The sequence below is a fragment of the Lolium perenne genome, chromosome 4 (genome assembly GCF_019359855.2).
Source record: "Lolium perenne isolate Kyuss_39 chromosome 4, Kyuss_2.0, whole genome shotgun sequence".
Taxonomy (NCBI): domain Eukaryota; kingdom Viridiplantae; phylum Streptophyta; class Magnoliopsida; order Poales; family Poaceae; genus Lolium; species Lolium perenne.
Genome location: NC_067247.2, coordinates 139,769,729 through 139,786,676, shown reverse-complemented (window position 1 = coordinate 139,786,676; position 16,948 = coordinate 139,769,729). Strand labels below are relative to the sequence as shown.

General features: G+C 49.0%; 1 pseudogene; it reads left to right on the top strand.

The window, feature by feature from the left end:
* The first annotated feature begins 9,007 nt into the window (after window positions 1-9,007).
* Window positions 9,008-11,163, top strand: LOC127347236 (pyruvate decarboxylase 2-like; annotated as a pseudogene).
* The last annotated feature ends 5,785 nt before the right edge of the window (window positions 11,164-16,948 follow it).

The following is a 16,948-nucleotide window of genomic DNA, read 5'->3' as shown; positions in this document are numbered from 1 at the left end:
CGTTTATCGATCCGTTGCTTGCTGGATTCGTTCCCTCTTCTCCAGGCTGCGTTCATCGCGTTGTTGGGAGGATTTACTACCCCAGGTTCTCGCTGTGAAAGATCGGGCATCAACTAAGGAGGATCCAGGGAACTTGACTATGGACCCTCCTTTAGGGTCCCTCAGTTCGAGCCACGAGCGCCGCCCGACGACAGCGACGACAGCAGCGACGACGACGGCGGCAACTTAGAAGGCGACGACTACCAGTACAACGGCGGCGGCTATGAAGACTACGAGTATGCATATTATACGCCTAGGCAGGAGTATGACTGAATCACTCCAAATTTCATGTATCATCAGTGCTATCTCGAGTCAATTGAATCATTCGAAAATGGACACCAAACACATCACGGGTAATATAATTCACATGATCCATTCAACAAAGTTTGGTACAATAAATTATTACACATCATTTCTTTCCTTGTGTCCCTGCTTGCTTACGATTGTGCCGTATCCATGGAGCATCCTCATGATTTAACTTAATGCTTGGGTCGGTGTTCACTTTGAAGGGCGGAATTTCAGCAAACATATTATAATCTTCTGACATGTCTGTCTTGTCCTCCACTCCCACGATGTTTCTTTTCCCTAAAAGAACAATGTGGCGCTTTGGATCATCGCATGATGTACTGATCGTTTTCTTATCTTTCCGTTTCCTCGGTTTGCTACTCATGTCCTTCACATAGAAAACCTGAGCGACATCTTTCGCTAGGACGAATGGTTCGTCAAGGTAACCAAGATTGTTGAAATCCACCATTGTCATTCCGTATTGCTGGTCCACCTTTACCCCACCTCCTGTTAGCTTGAACCATTTGCACCGGAACAAAGGGACCCTAAAGGAGGGTCCATAGTCAAGTTCCCATATCTCCTCTATGTAACCATAATATGTGACCTTTTGCCCATTCTCGGTTGCTGCATCAAAGCGGACACCACTGTTTTGGTTGGTGCTCTTTTTATCTTGGGCAATCGTGTAAAATGTATTCCCATTTATCTCGTACCCTTGGAAAGTCGTTATAGTCGAAGATGGTGTCTTGGCCAACATGTACAGCTGATCTACAACATGATCGTCATTCATTAAATGTTTTCTCAACCAACTGCCGAAAGTCTCCATGTGGGCCTTCCTAATCCAGGATTCAGGCTTCCCAGGGTTGTCCGAGCGTAAAATATTCTTGTGTTTCTCAAAGTACGGAGCCACTAAGCTGGAATTGGTCAGAACTGTGTGGTGTGCTTCAGTCAGAGAATGGCCGTCCATACATATCTTTAATTTCCTTCCGATCATGCCTTTTCCACTTAGTCTCCCCTCGTGCCGCGATCGAGGAAGACCAATCGGCTTAAGGTCAGGAACAAAGTCAACATAAAACTCAATTACCTCCTCATTTCCATAGCCCTTGGCGATGCTTCCTTCTGGCCTAGAACGGTTACGAACATATTTCTTTAATATTCCCATGAACCTCTCGAAGGGGAACATATTGTGTAGAAATACAGGACCGAGAATGGAAATCTCATCGACTAGGTGAACCAGGAGGTGCGTCATAATATTGAAGAAGGATGGCGGGAACACCAACTCGAAACTGACAAGACATTGGATCACATCGTTACAGAACCGTGGTAGAACTTCTGGATTGATTACCTTCTGAGAGATTGCATTGAGGAATGCACATAGCTTCACAATGGCTACTCGAACATTTTCCGGCAGGAGCCCCCTCAAAGCAATCGGAAGCAATTGCGCCATAATCACGTGGCAGTCGTGAGACTTCAGGTTTTGGAACTTTTTCTCCGCCATGTTTATTATTCCCTTTATATTGGACGAGAATCCAGACGGGACCTTCATACTGCTCAGGCATTCAAAAAAGATGACCTTCTCTTCTTTGGTCAGAGCGTAGCTGGCACGACCTTGAAACCATTCCGGATGCCGGTCATCAGGGTCTTTCAAACTATGCTGGTCCTGCCGTGCTTCCTTTGTATCATTTGACTTCCCATACACGCCCAAGAAGCTTAGGAGGTTCACGCAAATATTCTTCGTAACGTGCATCACGTCGATTGCAGAGCGGACTTCTAGGACTTTCCAATATTCTAGCTCCCAGAATATAGATTTCTTCTTCCACATGGCTACGTGCCCGTCAGCTCCCTTCGGAACTGATTGTCCGCCAGGACCCTTTCCAAAGATGACGTTCAAATCCTTGACCATATCAAATACCTCAGCACCAGTGTGTTCCGCAGGCTTCGGCCGGTGATCTGCCTTGCCGTTGTAATGCTTGCCTTTCTTTCTTACTGGATAACCTTTCGGAAGAAATCGACGATGCCCAAGGTACACGTTCTTCTTACAATTTGGCAAATGTACACTTTCAGTCTCATGTAAGCAGTGCGTGCATGCATTGTATCCCTTATTTGACAGTCCCGAAAGGTTACTAAGAGCAGGCCAATCGTTGATGGTTACGAAAAGCAACGCTCGTAGGTCAAATTCCTCTTCTTTGTGCTCATCCCACACACGGACACCAGGTCTGCCCCACAGCTGTAAAAGTTCATCAACTAATGGCCTTAGGTACACATCGATGTCGTTGCCGGGTTGCTTCGGACCTTGGATGAGCACTGGCATCATAATGAACTTCCGCTTCATGCACAACCAAGGAGGAAGGTTGTAGATGCATAGAGTCACGGGCCAGGTGCTATGGCTGGAGCTTTGCTCGCCAAAAGGATTCATGCCATCCGTACTTAGACCAAATCTTATGTTCCTTGCGTCAGCTGCAAAATCTTTGAACTCTCTGTCGATCTTTCTCCATTGCGTTCCATCTGCGGGGTGTCTCAACTCCCCGTCCGACTTACGGTCCTCTTTGTGCCATCGCAACAACTTGGCATGCTCTTTGTTCCTGAACAGACGTTTCAACCGTGGTATTATAGGAGCATACCACATCACCTTGGCGGGAACCCTCTTCCTGGGTTTCGGGCCCTCAACATCGTCACCAGGGTCATCGCCTCTGATCTTATAACGCAATGCAGTGCATACCGGGCATTCATTCAAATTCTCGTATTCACCGCGGTAGAGGATGCAGTCGTTGATGCATGCATGTATCTTCAGAACCTCTAAACCTAGAGGGCAGACAACCTTCTTTGCTTCGTACGTACTGGCGGGCAACTCGTTATTCTTTGGAAACATATTCTTCAACATTTTCAGCAAGTTTTCAAATGCCGAGTCAGCTACACCTGCCTGTGCCTTCCATTTCAGCAAATCCAGTGTGCAGCCCAGCTTTTTCAGACCATCATCGCATCCGGGGTACAGCGCCTTCCTGTGATCCTCTAACATGCGATCCAAATTATCCCTCTCCTTTTCAGTTTCGCAGCGTCTGCGTGCATCAGCAATGGTCCGACCAAGATCATCAACGGGATCATCACGTGCCTCTTCTTCACCTTCCCCTTCACCTTCCCCTTCACCTTCAGCATCCTCCATGAAAGTATCACCGAAATGAGCAAGATAGCTTTCATCGATGAAATCATCCCCTTCTTCATCTTCTTCCATTATAACCCCTCTTTCTCCATGCCTGGTCCAACAATTATAGCTTGGCATGAAACCGTGCCGAAGCAGGTGCATGTGAACATCTCTTGAAGAAGAGTAACCCTTCTGATTCTTACAGTTAACACATGGACAGATAACAAAACCCCCCTGCTTGTTCGCATTAGCCACTACGAGGAAATCTTTCAAACCCGTAGTGAACTCGCCGGAGAGTCGGTTACCGTACATCCATTGCCGATTCATCTGCATTATTATAATATAAAATATATAATTAACCATCATGCATTTGTTAAACTAACTAGCTACAAACAATATAAATTAAACAATGAACTACACACATGCATATTTTATCAATGACACATCAAAGGTTCAAGTTGCTAACCGCGATCGAGGAGGAAAAAATAAATGAGAAAGCTCAAGTGTGGCTCCAACACTTTATATCATGTTTGTTTCATGCTCTTGGGGCATTTCATCAAACACCTTATGTGCATAAGAGGAACCAAAAGCAAACCTAACACCCACTTGTGAAGTTTGTGAAGAGAATGGCTCCAAATGGCTAAGTGTTGGCTGCTGGATGGGTATATATAGGGGAGGGGCCAACCGCGACTAAAGGCCTTCGGGCACCTTTAGTCGCGGTTGGCCAGGCCAACCGCGACTAAAGCCCCCCACGTGCACCAGCTGGCCACCGAGCGCCCTGGGCCCAGGCCTTTGGTCGCGGTTCGCCTCCCGAACCGCGACTAAAGGTCCCATTAGTCGCGGTTCCTATAGCTTCGCGACTTATGGGGCTGGACGGAAGCCTGTTTTTCTAGCAGTGTGAGCAAGTTAAATCCCAACAGGGGAGAGGCGAGGGTATTCTCATCGCGAAATTAAGCATGGAGGCGCAAGTGCCAGGAGCACCCTTTTGAGAATATCTAAAGGTATAAACGTTGAACCCCCATAGTTGAACCCCCATGGAGCATGGAGACGCTATCCACGATTGGTAAGTGTGGTGCGCGATGCCTGGGCGTTGGCCTCGTTTTGGCTCCACCTGTTGAGCCACGTGGCGCAATACGATTGGCCCAGCTAAGGAAAAATGAGACAAAACCGGAGTCTCCCAGGACAAAACCTACCCATTCCTCCTCTCCTGTCGCGCACCCACCCTCCACATCCCACCGCCACCCATGCTCTGGCTCCTCCTCCAACGTGGATTCTCTACCTTGCTTGAAGCAAGTCGGAGCCTCGTGCGGATGTCGTTCGTTTCCCATCTAAGGGATCCCTTTCCTACCCTCTCTAAACGCATATTAGCAACGCCTAGTCATCTAAGAGCATTTCCAACAGAGGCTGTAAAACTTGATGCTGTAAAAGTCATTTGCAGCACACTCGATCCGGATGATCGTCGACGGGTCGGCGCCATTTTTCTTCTCCTCCACCCTCCTTGAGGCCTTCTCCTCCCTCTCCTTCCTCGCCGCCTGCTTCGCACTCCACTCTTCCCGGTCCGACTTCTTCGCTGCCTCGACCGCCGCATTGGCCTCTTCTTTCTCGGTGTAGAAGGCTTCCATCGCGGCGACTTCCTCCGGGAACTGGCGCGCCCACTCGAGGCTCATGCGCTCGTCGCGTTCCGTGATGATGAGGCGCTGCTCGAGCTCGCGCTAGCGCTACCTCACCTCGCGCGTGACGGCCACCATCGGCGACGCGAGGGCTTCCGCCTACTGCCGCTTCCAAACGTCGTCGAGTTCATCGAGCGGCGGGAGCGGCCGAGGCGCCAGGCGACCACGTCGTACGCGTGCGCCGCCTTGTGCGTGGTCTCGAATGTCCCGAGCCCGATGCGCTCGACGCCGCTCTGGATCTCGGCGTAGAAGGTGTCGTTCGGCTGCACGCGCGTGCCGCTATTTCGCGCGTCCGCAGGAGGTTCGCGCGCCCTCTCCCGCACTGTATTTCGGCGGTTAATTTAGCGCGCGCATATTTTGGAATAAATTTTCTCCTCCGTTCGACCCACTAGTCGGTGCTAGCCGTTGCCGGAATCGGCCCCGAGAGCCGCCGCATCGAGCCGTAGATTTAAGGTCGATTCCGGCATCGGCGAGGTCGATTCTTTCGGGAAAATGGCCATCGGAGCATGGGGAGGTGTTAGACGGACCATCGTGGACCAAAATCGGCTGACAACCGATGCAGCCCTCGGCCCGACGAGCTTTACGTGGCTCAACAGGACGAGCTTTATGTAGCCCTCGGTCCGACGAGCTTGAAATGGGCGAGTAGTTATGTTTTCACTTGTTTGATTTGAAACAATTTATTACACTCATTAATTCGGTTTGTAATAATGAATAATTTGATTTATTAAATTTAATTTGGTTTGTAATATTGCTAGTTTGGTTCATACTAGCAGAATACCCGTGCATTAGAATACCAATGCGTTGCTACGGATTTTAGAAAAATAAAAGATGGATGGATGATTTTCTCTCGGTGTTCCCTCTTTCTCGACTCTAGGTGTACTATGTTATAGGTGCATTGTAACATGTGATATGCTTGAATCTTAAAAAGGTATTTCGTGATTGGTAGTGATAAGTCAATACATTAGCATAGATCTTAATTATTGGTATTTGTTAGAACACAAAATATTGCGTTTCTCCAAACCTTTTCCTCATTTTCCCTACCTCAAAAGCTCCACCATAGTTTGGTTACAATTTATAGATGAAATATATGTGTCATCTTCCTCTCTTTTTTCAAAGAACCATTTTCCTCCCATGCATCTTGGCTCCACCTGACTTTGGCCAAGCCGCCTTCGCTCTTGTCTTTGGAGTATGGTTTAGTTCTTCTTCCTTTTCCTTGTGCATCGTCCCAGACTCCATTGTTAGTGCACGGTTCTTATCAGTGATCTCATCCCATGTTGCATAGCTTCATCAACATCATAGGCGAGTGTGTGAGATACAAGATGACATCTAATGCAATCCCAGTTGATAACTTCTATTTACTTTTCTGCACTTTCAGGAGAGACCGGTTATTTCTCGGATATGAACATATGTGCACTTTCCGATGATTTTATTTTTACTTACTCGTTGGTGAAAGTTTGTGGAGAATGCCACAGCCTAGACCGATTTCGAAGTCCCGAATCCTGTAGTGTGGCTGCCAAAACCTGCTCGTGCCATATGCTTTGAGCCTTTGACCGAGCCGCGGTTATGGATCACAAATGTTGTTGGTGCACAATTAAGTAACCTGACTGCCCTTCTTTCTTTCAGATTATGACCCGATACTAATTTGGCATTTTTATCTAGCCGGCCGGAGAACCATCTCCTTTTTCCTCCCGTCTCCAAGATTTAAGCAATGCAGAACACGAACTGTACTTCAGTACGCTCTTCAAGTAATGCATAAGAAAACTTAAATCCTTATATACGTTGTATATGTGAGGCACCGGATGTCTTTTCCTAAAGTGCATGCCTCCAAGATATGAACCTTTCTACTCAAGCTGGCAGAGTGGCAGGGGAAGAGTATAAACTTAGATTTTAAATCCGATGGTTGAACCTGAAGCATACTCTGAATTTATTTTAGGACGGTAACAGTTGGTAGCACCTAGTAGAAATGCATGCTCAACAGATGAACCTCACATGCAATTCGATTCTATAAGCATTTATCAGGTCAGCTCACCATTTATTCAATTGTATAAGAAGCGTGATAATCGATTCTTCAGTGCAAAAATCAGGTTCAATAATTTACCACCAGCATACCAGACTTGCAAATTAAAATTCACATTATTCTGAATTTTGCATTCAGCAAGAGATATTTGCTAATTCTGAATCTAGCTGGTCAATTGGTCAACTGGCAATCGCGTATTTTGGTTGCTGCCATCACAGTTCACAGGGTACCATCGCCAGGATACACCGGCCACCAACACACATCTTTGTCGAAGGCTCCCGATGCAAGCGACCTCTGAAGAACCGGGACTCCCCGCGGCAATGGGCCTTCCCTCAGAGGCGGCGTCCGCCCGGGAGCAGGTGCGTCTCCCTTGTTGCCTTGCCCGCTCCCTCCTCTTCCTTGCTCTGCAGCCACCCTGCCGTCGACTGCCCTCGTCTCTTGCTGGAGCCCTACTCATCTCTCATCTCACCTCTCCCCGCACGAGCTTGTTGCCCGCTAGCACTGCTGTGCCCGATGGCTTTCGGGAGCTCTGCTCGTCCTGGCTTCCTCCGTCCGTGCTCCCCTCCACACGCCTGAGTTGCTCCTCTGCCACAACCCTGTGTCGCCGATGTTCGCAGCAGCCCCGGTGCCGCCTCCTGCGTCCGCGAGCGCTGCGCGCGTGAGCGTCTCCTCTGACCGATTCCGCTGTTGGCAGCAGCCCCGGAGCCGGCTTCTCCGTCCGCGAGCATTGCGTCCCCATCGAACTCCAGCCGTGCAGGCGCCCACGAAGAGTTGGCCTGGTCCAATCGCCGATGTGGGTGGAAGCAGCCCCGGAGCCAACTCCTCTGTCCACGAGCACTGCGCCCCGTCAATCAACAACATGAAGGTTCGCCGCCTCAGCCTACCCTACTCGCCGGAGAAGGAGATCGAGTCGTCGCCTAGCGATTTGGAGGCGAATTTTTTTTTTGAGATTGATTTGGGGGCGACTTGCGAAGACGGGGTATGGGGAGAGTTGGGTGCCTTGCGTCTGATGAGAAAAAGGAAGCGAAAAACGAAACGTTATTTCACTTCGCGGTGGCAGTGCCAGTAAATTCTTACGAAGTCCAGGGTAAATACGAAAGACGAACGCAAACTAACAACGGGCCGGTTTTTTAGCGATTGAAACCTCTTACGGGAGCAGTTTTTCAGCTTAAAACGTCGGACGGACGAAGCTCCAAAGACGGTTTTTTACCGAGCAAGCTGGATGGGCTGGGCTGGGCTGGTTTATTTGACGTACCATGGTTTTTTAACCAACGGACACCACCCATTGCCGTTTAATAGTTAAATAAACTAGCAGAATGCCCGCGCGATGCTGCGTCTCTCTCAAATAATTTCATTCATGTGCAGTAGTAGACATAATACACATAAAAATTCTTTTAAATTAGTAAAAAATTAATCAAATAAGCAACATAATATTTGGAGAACAAGGTTATCCTGTTTAAGATGGTTTTCTAAACTATAAAAAAGGGGAACATATATACTATTGTAAAGCATGACACCAAGTATATCATCAGGACTACATAGACTTGCATATAAAAGGAAAAGGCAGTAAATAACTTGTACACATGTTTAGTCCAGCCCACTGTAATTTTATTAGCTGCACCGGTTCCTAAATTGTTTTGAAAGGATGTGCAAGCAAAGAATACCGGCAATGTCAGATTTGGCTAATAACCCAGCGAGCAGACGCTTGTATCGGCAGCCTGGCTGATCCTGGTGGCTTACTGCTTGCATCACCAGGGAAAATCTCAAGTTAACTGAAGTGCTATCCTCCTCCTCAATAAGCAGCACCAGCAACCCAACACACGTCAAACCAAATCTCCAGCGAGTCCTAGAATATTCCCCAAACCCCCACACCGTCTCTACTCCGCCGCTCCGCCTGCCACTCCACCGCCGCCACCACTCGTGATGGACGCCCGCATCGGCTCCGTCGATAGGCCGTCGCCGGCGGCGGTGAACGGCGCGGTGGGCTGCCCGGCGTCGGCGCCAGGGTGCCCGATCATGTCCTCCCACCCCGCGCCGCTGGCGGCCGGCGCGGCGTCGCTGGGGCGGCACCTGGCGCGCCGCCTCGTGCAGGTGGGCGTCGGCGACGTCTTCGCCGTCCCCGGGGACTTCAACCTGATGCTGCTCGACCACCTCGTGGCCGAGCCCGGCCTGCGCCTCGTCGGCTGCTGCAACGAGGTCAACGCCGGCCGGGTACACCGCTGACGGCTACGCGAGCGTCCGCGGCTTGGGGGCCTGCGCCGTCACCTTCACCGTCGACGGGCTCAGCGTGCTCAACGCCATCACGGGGGCCTACAGCGAGAACCTCCCCGTCATCTGCATCACCGGCGGGCCCAACTTCAACGACTACGGCACCAACCGCATCCTCCACCACACCATCGGCGTCCCCGACTTCTCGCAGGAGCTCCGCTGCTTCCAGACCATCACGTGCCACCAGGCAGTGGTGACCAATCTGGACGACGCGCACGAGCAGATCAACACGGCGATCGCGACGGCAATCAGGGAGAGCAAGCCCGTCTACCTCAGCATCAGCTGCAATCTGCCCGGGATACCTCACCCCACCTTTACCCGTGACCCCGTCCCCTTCTTCCTCGGTCCCAGGATAGCACTTCGGCCAAGGGAAAAGGCGTGCGCGGGGGTCTCAGCTGGAGGTTTTATATTTCTGGTCAACGTTTTTTTACGTCGCAGGAGTAAGGGCGCACACGGTTTTCAGCCGGTTTTGCTCCCGATGCGGAGGGCGAACGACACGGTTTTTTCTGACGGACGACGGTTAATTTACGTACGGACACCACCGATAATAATAAGATAAGATTAAGATTAAGATGGTTGATTTGCAAAAAAGAAATTTTTCGTCTTCTATGTTATTGGGGACCGATTCTGCGGCGCAAAATTTAGAGGACGCTTGTTTTCAAAAAATTGTACCTATGTTTTCAGTTAACTGTCTATTTTCTTCTATGTCTCGACCTGGGTCCAGAACATCACCGAACTGGGTCTTACATGAGCTAGACTAGCAAAAGTGCCCGTGCGTTGCACCGAAAGAAGGAAAGAAACATGAAGGCTCCAATGAATCATCCGTGATGACACTTCTTCTATGTGCCATCATTGACGTTGGTGGCCACATTTTCACCTATTCATGATGGACATGATTGCGAGGCTCTTGCAGCACCGCTCCGACGTAATGGCGTCGGGGACTATGTGTTTTGATTATTTTTTTAACCATTGTCTTTTGTTAACTCGTGATCCATATAATATCGATGCCAGCTCATGTTCTTTCTCCAGGCGTTGAAGCCATTTCGGAGGCAGGGCGTCTCCTACACAACTTCTGCAGCTTCTATCTTCGATGCATGTTGTCGATGGCGTAGTAGGTCCATTCAGGTTACACGTTTAAGGAACTAATGAATCTGAGATTTGTAGAAGCTGAGTTTTCTCTTCAGAATACATACAAATATCATCACTGCATGCAAGCTCTCAAGACCTGCGACTGAGAGTCTGAGCATGGCTTAGGGAATCTGTACTTCACCCGCGATGCCACCACCTTCGTAGTCGACGGAGACAGGTGCGCTCAGGCGGAAAATTGTCTCGACATGATTAATGCTCTCAGCAGAGTTAACCAATTCCTCGTAAATTCCTAGTACGGCAGACTGGCGCAGCTGCGATCCTTCTTGTTGACGTAGATGGCCGAGGGCAGCGGAGGGCCGGCGCTGGCCATGGCTCATGCCGGTCGCCAAGCAAAAGGTGTGGCACTGCATCAGCCGGCGAAGAAGCAACTCGGCGACACAGCAGGAGGCACACATCATCATCGGAACAGGGAGACAAACATTGGCGGCAAGGGTACATTAGGATCAGATCGAAGATCACGCCTCAGACCGAAGAACACAACGCCTGTTGTAGCCAGAATAAGAAGGGAAAAAATGACGCCAGGGAGGCCGTCCGTCTGCCAGCTCCTCCATGTCCTCTTGGCCGCCAATATGGCACTGCCCCTCCTTGTTTGCGCGTGAGGCGCTCTCAGAACCGAGGCATCCCTGACTTCCTCGTCTCCCACGACGCCTGGGCCGGCCGTCAGCCAGCTATACTTGCGCTATGCACAATTGCACACCATCGACATACGCCGACGAAACCTGACAATAAATAAAGGAATCGCGCCATCCCTCTAATTACATATCCATGGCATGCTTGAAGTTCCTGCTCCCGCGCGAAACGTGATCTCACCCCGCGCTGTCTCTCGGCAACGGTAGTGTGGCGGCGTGACGTGCTTGACGCCCAAAAGTTATCGGCCTGCGGGCGAAACGCAATCTCCCCCTGCGCTGTCTCTCGGCACCGGTAGTGTGGCGGCGTGACCTGCGGCGTCACCGTGATCTCCGCTCAGTAGAAGTACCTAGCGCTCCACAGCGTCTCGTCGTGCCCGGCGTTGGTAAGTTCCCGGGGTTGAACGCGCAGATCACCCTCCACGATGATCTTTCAGAACACGTCGTCTTTGATAGGATTGGATCTGATTTCGAGAGGAGCCGGCCTGGCCTGGAAATATATAACCCCCCTTGTGTGACTGACATGTGGGGCCGGACCCCACATGTCAGCGACACAAAGGGGGGGTTATGATCAAAGGCGCGTCAACTGGGGGGTTATCATCAATTTTACCAAATATATATGGGTGTCGACGTGCTTTGGGGAAGTCTAACATAACTCAAATTGGTGGCCGGATCCGCTAACGATACCATAAGTCGACTGTTTTGGGGAGCAAGCAGCGGAGACCAGACCTGATACGCTAACTCATCTAGTATGGTAGGTCAAATAGGAAATTGACGGAGGAAACAAACCGCTGCAAGACAAAGCACAAAGCAGCGACTTAGGAAGACGTATAGGTGGGCGGACGAAAACGTATTTAGGCGGACCAAACCGCGGAAACGTTAGCTCCTTTATTATTAGGTATAGATTGGTTGCTTTGTGTTGAGAGAGGAGAGGAACGCAGGGGCCAGGCGGGGTGGAGAGCAGCGGCCGTATGATCTTGGACGGACGGCATCGGGCAGAGGCTGGGCAGCGTCTGACTTGCTAGTTGCAAATTAGAGAATCCGCGCCCGCTCGTTTGGGCTCTCTTCTCCGCGCCGCCTCTCCCGCTCGCCGGGAGGAGCTGTTGGAGTCCGGCAGGAGTAGCGCAGGGGCGCAGCCCTTCACCCGCACCACCGCTGCGCGTCATGCCGTCGGTGGGAGGAGCGGCTGGTGGTCATGCCGTCGGTGGGAGGAGCGGCTGGTGGAGCTCCGCCCGTCCTGCATGAACCGCAAGTATTTGATGGGCGGCTGGAGGACGGCGAGCCTGCCGCACGAACCGCCCGTCAGCGACGTCGCAAGCCTCTGCCTAGGAACGGAGCCGACGACATCAACGCGAGGTTGGGAAGGAGTAATCCCAATTCACCCGGTTTTTCCCCTCCTGGCTTCCTCCTCCTCATCCAATCCATCACGCCGCCCGCCCTAGATTTCGTGCTTCCGTCGCCCCGGCTTCTCTATCCACCAAAATCTGACGGCCAACTCCAGGGAAGAGGCTTCTCCACGGGCGAAGACATCGAGGCAGGGCGGGAGTTGCTGCCGACGGTCGCGATGTTGGCCATCGGCAAAAGAGCGGAGCTGCAACGCTGGAGGACGCGATGTGCTCGCTCCGATTCCTCAAGGAATACATCGGCCAGCAGGACAAATTTCTGGGCTCCTCCAACCCATTCAGCAGCGCACCATCCAGCTTTCCTCCGTCTCATCTTTCTCAGGTACGTCATCCAGCAGTACATTGACCACCACCCGATATCTCGTCTTAACACGCTCCCTTTATCTCTCTCTCACATAGGAACTTTGGGGAGAACTTCGTCACTCGCACTGGTGCGTCTTCTCTCCCTCCTCGAGGCTGAGGTAAAATCGTTCGAACTTTGAACACACAAAAAATATCATCTTGGTTTGCACAGATCCGATTTTATCTATGCTAATAGGGTGTTTGATGAAAATCCTAGCTAATATTACTATATGTACTATTTAAGGTGACGAGAGTGGAGCAGACACAGATCGCCAGATGCGCATCATGTGAGTCTGACATTCCATATCTCAGCAACAGTTGCTTTTCGGCTTGATCGACGTGAGATTGATCCTAGGACGACCTGTAGAATGCACGGCGCCCTGCGAATATTTTTTTGTATGAATCATGTCACAAGGTATACTGAGTTCAAATCTCATCGGTAGTTATGTCACTATTTTCTACCACTTGAATTTCCTTCCATCCGGTTAATTATATTTTATTTTATTGACATATTATGGAAGTTTGTTCCCTATTTTTTTAAACCTCATTCTTTATCAACACCCGGGTTTTTAAGTCCAGATGCCTATTATGCCGTACATCGCAATCCCAGGAATAATGTTTTTGCGAGACATAATAGTAAGTAGCATAGAGTCATCATTTATTACAACACATATTGTCTTACAACCATAGATCACATGATCCAATATTACACAAATATATTGTTCAACAACACAAATAGTAGCGGAAGCGAAGTAGTAGTGGACTATCTATTCCACAGGCAACGCTTGATGTTAGAAGACGATCCTAGTTATCGTAGACGTCCTGCTGTCCGTCATCCTGATCTCCTTCAAAGTCTGGCATTTGAATAGCTAGGGCAAAGCCATGAGTACTTTTAAAGTACTCGCAAACTAGCACTAAAGTAATTACTTATTGAGTGTAGTAAAGGGTGCTAAGCTCTAGGTTTATTTGCATAAAGCCAAGTTTTATTTGATAAACATTTAGTAAGCCTTATCATTTGCTAGACTAACTCAAGTGGGAACATTAGTGTCATTCCCACCACTCATTATGATTCACCTCAATATCACCTTTCAATTCATCATTCCTTTTTAAGATCAAAATCTGATAACGGAGATAGTATGGCCTTTCCAATCGTCCGTAACCGTGGACACGGCTATTCGAATAGGTTTAACACTCTGCAGAGGTTGTACTCTTGCGCCACAACTTTTGATTACATCCGTCGAGGATAACCCCGAATCATCGTAACACAGTACGCGGATCATCAACCATAACCTTTCACTTATATATGCTAGTATGAGCACCTCTCCCCATGAGCTTGGCCTCCCGGTAAAAACCACAGTTAACCCGGGAACTGCACAGGGCTTGGGCCGTACATTCACCTCATATTAATATCGTTCCACACTTAACGGAGGCAGCCTCGGCGTAACCCCTATGATGCTTGTTTAGAGGGAATCCATACTAAAATACACAAGTTTCTAGTTAAGCCCTACCCATAATCAGGTATTGTGGGGGTACTTGTATAATTGGAAGGGTATCGCATTCAAACCCAATCATCAATTTTATCAAAAATCACCATCTTCTCTTGGTCATATTCACCTTCAACTTTACATTCTTTCAATGTCATTTCACTTCACCATGGTCCCATCTAGAGTAGTCAATTTTAATTGATTAGCACTAGGAACTATTTCATGAGGGGTGCTATCTAGCTTTTATTTGTGCTAAGCTAACTTTAAATATTGTTTTACTCTAGACCAAGTGAATCATAAATCAAAGAGTACTTTGAAACAAATAAGCAAAAGTAAATGTAAGGTAAAACATGGGATAGGTAAGACATAAAAGTAAAGTGTAATGGTGCCCTGCTCTTGTAGAGCCATGCACTTGGTGTTTAGCAAGGGTTAGCTTGCCTTGAGCAGGGTAGTTGTCAAAGTTCTCCTCTTCTTCCTGGGAGTAGGCTTCCTCCTCTTGATACTCCTCGTTACTAGCGTCTATATACGAATACGAGGTATAAATACTAAACCAAGCTCACATACTAAGCTAAATCACTCAAAGATTCACACTCTAATCCTTGCATCATATCAATCATGGCATGGTGGATTACTTGGTTGGTTTTTAGTTAAGAGAAAAATAATTTCCTCTCATTATTCTTATTTCCTTAATTTGTTATTTAGATCTTTAGAGAAATTAATTTTCTCTCATTAAATCTTATTAAGATTTAATCTCCTCAAATAATAATCAGGTATGAAATATAGGTTGACCAAGGTCAACATTCCATATCTATTATATGGGAGTATAATTTAAATGAAGTGCTACACTTCACACAATTTAAGACTAACAATTAAATGATTTAAAATCTCTAAGTAATAATAATCAGAGGTTCATTAGCCTAAGGTCATTCCCTCTGGTTCTATCACTTAGGATCCAAATTTAAATGAGAGAGTAGCTCTCATACTATTTATAGAATTTGAATTCCACAATTTAATTGCACTAGAATTGACTACATAGCCATTAATTTGATCTAGTCCATGATCATACAAACAACCTGTCTATATTATTGCATAATCAATTAGAGAACATCATTTGTGATTTATTAGAGTTGGAATCAATTCAAAATCAATTATGGTTAAAATTTAAATAAAGTTTCAATTTGCAAAAGTCCCTATCTTGTTATTTTTCTCAGATTAATTCTACTTTGAATTTGGAGGTGGGACCAGTGGAATTAGTTAGATAATTTCATTAGCTTTCCAACGATATAAAGTTTGCTAGATTTGGATTGGTAGATTGCAAAATATTCGAAATTTACTAAACCATCTGCAGCACATTTGAATAATTATTAAATCAAATTTTGAAATCGTGGGCTAGGCGGGAAATGCTACTGGGCCGAAACGGGTTTAAATTATACTGTGCAGCCCATCTAGCAACTGGTGCGTTTGGGCCGCCCTGACGAGGTGGGGGCCACCCGTCAGTGGCTTTTAAACAAGCGAATCGGTACGAGTGAAGTGAGCCGTAGGATTAGAACAGAATCAAACGACGTATGATCGTCGTCGTTTCCGACGAGCGACGGGCGCACTGGCGTTGAGCCTAGGGGGTTGGAGGGAGTACCAGGCCATCGGAGAGGGTGGGCAGGCTGCTCGGTGAAGTGGAAGAAGATGGGGAAGCGCCTGGTGCAGCGGCGGAGCTCGGCGAGGCCCCAGTCGATGCAGAGCTTCCGCGGGCTCCGGCGGCTTCGAGCTCTCGATTCAAGCTACTCCGGCGAGGTGGGGTGAAATTGACTGGGGGAGAAGGATCAGTGATGAGAGGGGAGCAAGGTGTGTGAAGAAATGGAGGGCTGAGGTCCTCTATTTATAGCGGGAGGAGATGGCCGTGGGGTGCTGTGGAGGAGCGTCCATGGCGCGGCGCTTCTAGCGATCGAAGGGGCAAGGCGAGGACGGCTAGAGATAGGCAGTGTCCTGGCGATGCTCAACGTGCAGCGGCGCAGAGAAAAGGGCGACGGGATCGTTCACGAGCTTGCAGGGAGTGCGGCAGAGCGTGCGGCAAGATTCCGACGAGGACGATGGCGACAAGGCTCCTGCGCGCGATTGAGCATGTCTAGTGGCTAGAGGGCGTGGAGACGATGCTCGACGCAGGCGTAGTCTTTGCAGAGGTGGAGTAGGGCGCTCGAGCGCGTGGCGTCCTGGCGCGGCCAGAGCGCGGTCACCGCGTTGGCTGGCATGTCCTGGCAGGGTTTGGACGCGCGTGTGCTGGCCAATGCCAAGCCTTGGCGAGCTGGGGCGGTGTACCATCGGTGTCCTTGAGCTGAAGAGATGCTCCAGGACATGGAGGAAAGTTGAGAGGGAGGCCAGAGAAGGATTGGCCAAAGGTGGCCGGGTGTGCATGGCATGGTGCTTCTCTCCTCTCTTTTCTACTTTAATCGATGGAGACAAAGGCTAGGCTCGATGCAGGGATCATAGAGGGAGCTAATGATCACCAGAGAAAGTTGGTTTAGGCTAATATCCAGT